The sequence below is a fragment of the Lampetra planeri genome, chromosome 30, assembly GCF_965212315.1.
Source record: "Lampetra planeri chromosome 30, kcLamPlan1.2.h2, whole genome shotgun sequence".
NCBI lineage: Eukaryota > Metazoa > Chordata > Hyperoartia > Petromyzontiformes > Petromyzontidae > Lampetra > Lampetra planeri.
In genome coordinates this window covers 1700913-1711181 of record NC_136136.1, presented here as the reverse complement: position 1 = coordinate 1711181, position 10269 = coordinate 1700913, and the positions used below count along the sequence as shown (strand labels likewise).

The 10269-nt window shown below is 46.4% G+C and overlaps 1 pseudogene; it reads left to right on the top strand.

The window, feature by feature from the left end:
• Window positions 1–5639: 5639 nt before the first annotated feature.
• LOC144728730 (type II iodothyronine deiodinase pseudogene) lies at window positions 5640–9835 on the top strand (annotated as a pseudogene).
• The last annotated feature ends 434 nt before the right edge of the window (window positions 9836–10269 follow it).

Here is a 10269-nt window from a genome sequence, read left to right as displayed (position 1 = left end):
AATTAGAAGACGCACTTTCTTCCCTGTAATTTAAAGGAAAGGTTGGGGGTGCTTATATTATAATCCTGCAGGTGTGTCTGTGTGCGTACGTGTGACTGCGTTGGCTGGCTCATGCAGCATGTCTAGCCACCACATGCCAAAGCAGCTTTTGTTTGGCCGCATAGAGGGGACTAAACGGGCACGACATGGGCTGGAGACGTGATGGAGTGATGCGGTACGGGAGGATGGGAAGCTGAGTGGACTTGCCGAAGACTGGTACAAGTGGTGTCAAGATCAGCCTCTATGGAGGAGGCTCGTGAAAGACGCTACTGAGCACTTGGAGGCAGTCGCCCTCCAACAACCACGGAGGGCAGAGGAGTAACGCTCACAACAACGAGCGGAGCGCCGGGCAGATAAAATCCAGCAAGTTTGCGCAGTACAGCTGGCGCATCTACCAGTCATCTCAGTGAGCCAACCCATGGCACCTGGGTATGTCCCGTGACCTGTCAGCGAGCTTTCACGTGGCCTCAAAGTGCACCTGGCCTGGCACAGGCGCGATGGTGACGTCATCGTCGCTGAGTTGTGAATTGTGGGTGTTGTCATTGTGACGCATGGCGAGGAGGGGAAGTGTCGTCAGCACCACTGTCAAGGCGCTGCGCTACAAACCCGGCGACCCGAGTTCGATTCCCGCTCACGGCCAACACCAAATATCTGAACTGGTCCTGGGTCCTCCCCTAGGGCAACTCAGCCTTAATTGAAAACTTGGGTCGGAGTGTAAACATCCCCACGAGGGAGACAAAGGCGGCCGGGCGTGGTGCTGGCCACCCACCTCCTCGTGCCGGCCTTCATAGGCGCACGCTAAGATAACGTGCTCCAACAGTCTGTTAAAGCTATACGGGGTATCTTTGTTTTGTGTGACTAGGTGAGTATATCTTTTTTGACACCGGGAATAAGTTTGCAGTGCCTCTTTCAAGATCACATTTGGAGAATATGGTAAGTTTCGAGTGAATGACTAGATTTATCGTGGTAGTTTACATTTTAATGCTGTGACATGACGTATTTTTTCAAAAGGGGACATTCAATGTTGAAATGTGAAAATATAATGCAATTCTGTGCAAGGTAAGCAAGAAAACTGACAAACTAATTGCTTTAATCCCTCAAGGAAAGCTTTTGTATATATTGGCGGAGGTTGCACGTCTCCCGTGACTGCTTATTGGCCACAATCATTGGGGCATCTGTCCCGGTCTTTCCCAGAACAGACGCTCAAGGGAACAAGCCATCAGCAAGCCATCAGCCTCGACGGTCTTTGTGTGCAGTGCCGGCCCGAGCCTCTTGGGGGCCCTAAGCAGAATTTGATTTGGGGGCCCCCCTCCCACCACGCAGACTCATCTGTGCTAGAAGATTATTGACACAAATGTCACACTATAATGTTATAGCGAATATTATAAACGAATACAGTGAGGTTATGTATTAATAAAAAATAAAAACAACACTTAAAATACTTCACTCTTTTATTAAAACTTCTGAATACAAACGGTCACAAAAAACATATTAAATAAATTATTTGCAAATGTGCATTAAATGTGCAATCTTTTAAATAAAACCAAAATAGACAAACATTAATCTAATCAAAAATAGAATGTTACAAAAAAAAAGATACTTAAATAATGAAAGCAAACATAAGAACAGCAAGGGTTCAACAATGTCAACTGTACAACAATGACCTCAAAATCGTTCCTTCCTAGCTTTTCTGGAGGCAAAGTCACTAATGACATCATTGTATGGTATTGCTTGGCCAACTTTGTTATTAATACTAATGACTGCAAGTCCACTTAGTCTTTCCTGGGCCATTGATGATCTCAAATATGTTTTTATCAATTTGAGCTTGGAAAAGCTCCTCTCTGCTGAGGCAACTGACACAGGCAGAGTGCAGGCTATCCTGAGAGCTACCCAAAGATTTGGGTAAAGCTCACACATCTCATTTTGTGAGAGGTATGTGAGAAGCTCAAAGGCAGTCATCATAGTTTGGGGAAGTTCAGGAAGACTCTCTATCTCTACTGCCAGTGCGCTACCATCAATATCAGCCTCCTCTCCACAAGAGAGTTTTTCCCCAAGAAGCTCACATTGTTCCCTCCGGACCTTTTGATCTAGCTCCCTAAAATTGAGCAGCACTCCAAAGTTCTCTTTAACCTCACTTAGAGACTTAAATCTATCCTCCAATGACAGAATACTACGGTCCACTACAGCATTAAAAAATGACACTTCCAGCCTCTTCATAGCGTCCACTATCGGCTCATCTGCAGCCTCATAGGCAAAGTGCCTTTTTGTAGAACGCAATCGCTTCTCTTTGAGCACTGCTTCTGTGTTCATCCGCTCACAAATTTCTTTAGCAGATGTCTTTCTTGTCTTGAATCATTTATTCATTCATTCATTAATTCATTTATATCACTTGTTTAAGTTATTTAATTGTAAAAAAAAAAAAACGATTCGGGGGCCCCCTGGTGGCCAGGGGGCCCCAAGCAGCCGCTTAGTTCGCTTATGCCTCGGGCCGGCCCTGTTTGTGTGGATGGGCCATGTCCAACTGCACTCGGCACAAGTCAGGGTGTATTTGTTTAACCAGGTGAGACGAGGATAGTCTCTTTGGCAAGAGCGACCTGGCGCCTGCACGAAGAGTCGGACTCCCGCTTACCTAGGAATCTCGCCAGAAACTAAATCTATAGCCGTGGTGAAAATTGAGTGAACTGTGATGAGCGCTTCTCTACTCCAGACATTTAACGTTACGTGTTTCAAGTGTATTTACATAATATTCGTGCTGATTAACAGTGGCACTGACCAGTGTGGTGGATGATGGTCAAGCAACCTGCTACGAGTGATAACTCGTGGCAGGCTTTATGGTAAAAGTTAGACATGGTACACAGAGGCATAAGAAAGTAACACCTGGCTATTGTAAATTTGCATGATAAATAGCGACAACAATGGGCACACACATTGGGCACTGAACACATTTGCTGGGGGAAAAAAAATATTCTGGGCAACATTTTTAGAAAGCATTGAAATGTTCGCATCAAAAGCACAAATACAGATATAAACAAAACAAAAACCACATTGGATTGTCTTCACATACACATCTACAAAACAGAAACTACATTCAGGGCTAAATTTCAGCCGGAGCTGTCTGGCTGTCATCGGTGCTCCGAAAAATGATGCCCATCATCCCTCCCCCACACCCCAACCCCCGAGCTCCCGCTGCCAGGTGGGGGCAGGGTTTGGGAAATGAGGCTGTGACTATAATTCAATCCTTCACTGTCATAATATTAATGGGTATCACAATGTTTTTTTTATGACTGCCAACTTGGCACAGTTTTATGGCTCACGCAAAGCACCCTCGTGCGTCGCATGGTCAGAGAGAGAGGGCCGAGCTCTGTACTGGAACTTGCGGCTTTCAAGCCACGTCAGATTACGTGTTTGTGTATTGTACGTATTTTTGATATGAGCGTAAGTAAACTGTAGAAAAGCCTTTACACTATGAGACCTCCTTTACCAGTGGCAAAATATAGTGATAGGTTTTTACCCTTTCAACTGGTACAAAAAATGACACCTTTATACAAGGCATCATGTTTGCAATAACCACAACACAAGCAGTCAAAATGCAAACAAAAATAAACAACTCTGATAATGACAATGATATGCACTGTCCTTGAAGTTGATTGGTCCACACCCGAGACAGCTTTTCTTAGAGCCTAGTCTCCATTGGTGTTGGACCAGATGACGCCAAAAGGCGTACAACTCAAAAACAGCGCACTATCAGAGTATTGAGAGCTCGGGGTAAGCATTTACACTATGAGATCTCCTTTATCAATGGCAAAATATAGTGATAGGGTTTTGTTTGCATTTTGACTGCTTGTGTTGTGGTTATTGCAAACATGATGCCTTGTATAAAGGTGTTAGTTTTTGTACCAGTTGAAAGGGTAAAAACCTATCACTGTAGAAAAGCCATCCTGTTCTTCACAAAAGGATTACACGCCAGGCGGTGGTGGCTGCGCACGCGGATCGCACAAATGTTGCGAAACTCCCTTCCCGTGTGCGTCGAGGCGGTGCCGCACCCTGGCTCGCTCGCCAGGAGACGGCGGTGCAGTGAGTGGACCAGTCGCCGTCAGTTTCCATTCGTACGGGGATAGAGCGTTGCCTTCCCCTAAACTCATTAATTGGCTGAAAACATCATAACATTTTTTACCCAATGCTGGACCCTCCTGAAAGAGTCCTATGATTGTATTGGTTTTATAAAATATTTTGTAAAATTACGGGACTCGTATCTATTTATGCTACCAAACATTTTATTCGTGTATTATTTATTAATAAGTGCATTTATTATACCATTGTATCGTTACCACAGAGTTTAAACCATGAGTTTGTATGACAAATTGGAGCTCATCCGTGCCTATGATACAGTTGCAAGTAACTAAACTAACATCAATAAGATATGCAGTTGTATTCAGACACTATATGAATTCATGGTCTATTGTATTTTGTGAATAGTACAGATTACTAAAGCTCTGAAAACAGATTTATGCAACTTTGCCAATTCTAATGGTTTATGTCAATGCGTAATTGGTTCAACTGATTATAAAAAAAAAACTTACCATCTAATGTACATTTATTGTGCTTTATAAAGGTATAATTTGGTATGTGAAAATGCACTGCTGGATGAAGCCCTCTGTGCACGTTGTTGGTTGTGTTTTATTTAGTTATTTATGATGCCAAACTCCACACTCCTCCACGCTGGTCAGAGAAGGGTTTACTTCACTTGTCATTTACCAACAATGTTAGCCACTAGATTTGAAGCTTTCATGACTGCAAGGATTCATACTCTTGTTTTTTTTCGGTAAAGTCATGTAGGTAAAATTTTTATTTTATTACAATTTTTACCTACGTGACTTTACCGAATAAACCAAGAGTACAATGTTAGCCACGACTGGCAATCGAATCGGGATCATTGGGTTCAGTGGCACAGTGTGCTAACTTCTGTGCCACCACCCCACCTGCAGGTGCAAGTGGCATTATGGAACATACCCCATGTGCTACATGTTTTGAGAGAATCATATCTTGCCAAAATCATTATGTAATGAGACTTTTTAAAAGTTCCCATGGACGAGTAAGCCGCCAGGAGCGACCGCCGCTTTCGTCATCATGAGCATTAGCCTGATTTTGAAAACTGTCCAGTTGTGGGTACAAGTAGCCATGTGAAAAGGATCAATTGTATCCTGCGTCAATCTGAAAAGCCGTTGCAGCTTTAATAAGAGGTATGCGTGGACTTGGTCATCTTGAGACTGTGTGGGAGGTCACTCCTGTGCTCCTGCATTTGATCTCTTACAGGAGGGACACAGAGGGAGAAAGATGCAGAGAAGAAGACTTGCAGGGAAATACAGACGTTCTTACTATCGATATCTCTCCCCTACACGACGTGCGAATTTGTAAAAACACCTCGCCGTGGCCGCAGCCTCGTAGATTGCTTTGAACAGTTCTGTTGACTTCGGTTTATTATCCGCTCACCTATCGCTTTGCGGCAAAGAAGTGACAGCAGCCCATTGCATCCCTCGATTATTCGTGTCCCAGCGGCGGCAAGGAACAAGCAAAAAACGAGACCGAGCGACGCAGCCAGGATGACCGCTGAGCTCAACGTGTTCGTGGCGCTGCGCATTCTCCCGGGCTTCTTCACCAGCTGCCTCTTCCTGGGGCTGCGCGACGCGCTGGCCCTCCTGGCGCGCTCCACGAGGGCCCTCTTCGCGCGCCACGTCCCCGCCTCGTGCTGCCCGAGCTCGCCGGACGCGTGCCGCCGCGTGCTCACCCGCGCGGGCATGCGCGCCGTCTGGCGCAGCTTCTTGCTGGACGCCCGGCGGGAGGCCCAGCGAGCCGGCGACCCGGCGCCGAACCCGCGCGTCGCGCTCCTCGCCGACGCGCGGTCGTCTTCCCCGGCCGCAGCCGCTGCCGCCGCCGAGATCCCGTGCCGCTTGCAAGAGCTGTCGAGAGAGGGGCGGCCGCTCGTGATCAACATGGGCTCGGCGAGCTGACCGCCTTTCGTCGGGCGGCTGCCCGAGTTCCGTCGCATGGTGGACGACTTCTCGCACGCCGCCGATTTCCTGCTCGTGTACGTGGAGGAGGCTCACCCGTCCGATGGCTGGGCCGTGCCTGGCGCACTGCAGGTAAGCCGCGCGCGGTCGCTCGAAAATAAAGGCACTCTCGCTGGCTGGTCATCTTGGACATCTGTGGTCTGATGCATTCAATAATGAGGTCAAGTTAAAGGTGCAGCCCTGCAATTGCTTGCTCACATCACTGTTAGTGGAAGGGAACTTACAGGGAGTATCTTGGTTGACTCTTCCTCACTGGCCACAGATCTTAGAGGAGGTGTGAGTATCCACACTCTACCCTGCCACACGCAGCCTGCCAAGAGCGTTGGACCCATTTATACTGCTCGGTGGACAGAGGTGAGGTAATTTAATAAATGTTGGCATTATTTTAACTGCTGGGCCGGCAGATAGAGTTGAATCGATGACCTCTGGATTGAATATCCAGTGCGCAAACCATTACATCATGGCGAGCGGTCCAAATTAATATATTAACCGATGAATAATTCTGCTGCTCAGCATCGGGAAAAATTGGCGACTGCACAATAACAATTCTAAAGCCGACAAATAAATGCAATTGTAGTCGTTATAACATTGAAACATGTCCGGTACAATCTGTTTTGGTTTGAGGAGGGTAGAGAGAACATGTAAAATGTGTCTGGGAATGGGGAATTGGAGTGCACGGAGTGATCACAAAGGGTAGTAGATAGTTGTGTTTAGATGTTTAGATGACTAAACACACATCTGCCAGTAGACGAACTGTGGTTTACACATTTGTAGTGCGGGTGGGTGAAGGCGGAGCGCCAATTGTTTGCCCCCAACCTGGTCAATTGCCAGATGTCTATCTTATGTATGCAGACAGTTGATATCAATATTATTGGCAAAGGCGTGTTTTTAAATCGCCAAAATACAATAGGAACATTTAAGTGGGGATTAGCCTGGTCTTTACCCCAATTATACGTGAGTTGCAAACTCAAATGCTCCGTTAATGGTTGTGTACACTGTACACCGCGCTTTGGATCTGGGGTGTGGGTGTACAGAGAAGAAATGTAAGACTCAGCGGTTTTGCTGCATGGGTTGTACTGCACAGTCATCATGTCGAATAACACCTGGGGTATAATCCAAAAGCACCACATTGGAGAAGGGATCCCTACCAAGCCCAGAAAATAGAAAACAAACAAGGCTTGCTGTGGAATGATTTGGATTTCCATGGATTTTCACAATTTTAACTACATTTCTACCATTGCTGTGTGAAAATGTTTTGCGAAAAACGATTGATTTCGGCTACGAAATATCACATGAACACCACGTCCAAAAATGTACCTCTCTCTCTCTGTGCCATGTCCTTTCCCAAAGATGCCATCAATAACGGCCTTCATTCCGTTTAACTCCGTCAAACATTACTCACGGAGTTCGCATTTGATATTCCCAGTTGAATCCAATTTGTTGAACTGCGTATGTAACTTAACTCACTGTCTTCCCCGGATTCTTGCGCCTATGAGGTTCCCAGTCAAAACATCATGTTTTCTCATAACATGTCCGATAATATAATCCTATAATTTGCCTTTCTATAATTATTTTTTAGTAATTTTCGTGTTGTACTTGCTTCAAATATGTGTGCGCTTAATAGAGACTTGGTTGCTGGTGTTGTGAGGGGCTAAACTAAAGTAGTGTTAGGCAGCAGAGGGCCACAGTCATGAGTAATATTTGGGTTTTACCGAATTGATTTGTTTTCAGCCATGAGTACAGGGTGATAACATTATATACACCCATCCAATGTCTCTGACCCTTTTAATTTCTTCCCAACAGCTGATGGAATATCGTTGAAAGCAATGGCTATACATTTTCCTACAGAGGCGGGAGTTACGCGACTTAAGGGCACCGTGGTTGGTGAGAGACGTGTTGAGGATTCGAAACATGCGGTAATGTCGTTTTCGCTGTCGTTTCTCCGTTAGTTTGGTGGGGTATCTACAAATGGATCACCGTGTGAATTCGGCCAGTCAGGTGCAACGCAGGGACCATTGTGTGTGGGTTGCAGAAACCATTAAACGCGGACTGTTTTTGGAGTATCCTTTAGTTCGATGGCGTCTTCTTTCGATTTTTCATTCTTATTTTATTGCCCCTTTCCCCCCAAAATTATCCCAATCGATCGGAGTCCTGTCCCGAGATTACGAATCCATTAGGAGCTCGAGCAGAGCACTGGGATGCCTTGTGTCGGAGAAGAGACCGCTACTTCTGATATCCCTTCAGGTGATCGAGGGACCCTCCACTTTCCCATCCTACCCTACTGCAGATTAATCTTCATTCTAGTTGGCTCAGATGGAGAGCGAGCGGCTCGCAATTGGAAGGCCGTGAGTTAATATCCTAGTTGGCGGTCGAATCGGTCTATCATTCCTCCGGGGTCGATAAAATACGTACTATGTTGTGGGGAAGTCTTATGGAGAGACTCTCCCTCTACATAGGACAGGGGAATTTCCACCCACTGGCTCAGGGCTGTTAACGGGAAATGAGAATCGCCTCAATGCTTATTTGAGCAGAAAATTGACATGATAGTCAAACCGATATTTGAAATTTTCAGAGCTGGAAGTTAGTGATATTAAGCGTAAACTCAATTTAACATGATGGGTTTAATTGTAAATTAATTGGTTACCAGGCTGAGGAATATTGATTCACTCCACTTGAGGATATGGGTCTAATCATGGCCGGCTGTCTGAATTGGAGTACATAAGCTCAGCCCAGTGCTCTAACATCTGAGTCACCTCCGAGCAGTTGCTAGAGAATATAAATCGATGAATTGATCCATGGTTACATTTTTGGCAAAAAAAATATATATAATATTGTATTAAATATGACATCAGGTGATTGGTTCCCATTCCATGTAAAAACTCTGAGATCTCAGTAGTTATGAAATTGAGATTAAGTTTGCCTGAAAGCATGGTGGCCCAACTCCAGGACCCATTTACATGTTCAGAGTTGAGGATACTTGTTGGCCTGGGACCAGTGTCCCACGTTCGCCAATAAGCAATCAGTGTGAGGACCACCACGCCGCCTGTAAGAGAAAATTATTCACATTTGTGTATTGTCAGGGGCCGCACGTGAGGGGCCGCACGACATGTCACGAGGGGCCGCCAGTGGCCCACGGGCCTTGCGACGAAGAACGCTGCAATGGGAGGGCACACGGGGAAGTGCCCCTTGTGTGGGATCTCAGATATTATATCACCTTCCGCGGGCCAAACCCTAACATGTTGCAATGCATTGTTTTGTGAGAGTTCAACATCAGTAACAAAAATAAATATTTCTTCATCTTTTTTTTTATACCCGTCTTCAATACCACAATTTCAACAAAACTGGGAGAAAAACAAAACATTGTTCAATAAACGCCTTCGCAGTGATGACCCGTCTTAGCTCACCATGTCACCTCACCGTCTCTCCTCACCGTGTCACCTCACCATGTCACCTCACCGTCTCTCCCGCAGGTGCGAACTCACCGCGACATGAGCGAGCGGGCAGCCGCCGCCCATGACCTGGCGCGCCGCTACCCTCTGGGCGCCTGCCGCCTCGCCGCCGACTCCATGGCCGGGGAGGCAAACGCGGCGTTCGGCGCCTCGTTCGGCCGAGCGTGCGTCCTCAGTGAGGGCCGCGTGGCCTACCTGAGTGGGAAGGGCCCGTTCCTGTACAGCATGCCGGAGCTGAGGCGCTGGCTGTGCAGCAAGATGGCACGGGGCGTCTCTTGATGGGGGCGACATCCTCGTGAGGATGAAGTAAAGTGTGCAAAGCACGCGGCGAACAAATAAATTATTAGGCGCTAATGTTGGCGAGATGTTAACTACCTCGCCTGCATTTTTGGAGTCTGCGTGTTGTCTCTCCCCGTGGTCGCGTGGATTTTTCTCCGGGTCCTCCCGTTTTTCCCTTCCACGTTTAGAATCAACATCACGCGATTAAAGTATATGGCTGCTACACATGTTCACATGATTAGCCACTTCGTTGAGCTATTATTTGTGGCCAGCTTGCTTCTAAAAAAGAGCTATAATGCTCAATGGGCCTTACCTGTTAAAATACAAACATAGTTTATAGTTTTTTACTAAGTGACAAGAAAGCTTGTGCATTTTTTCCCACGATTGCTGAGCACAGAGTCCAAGGCCCCAAACGCCGAGTGGCCTGCAACAAA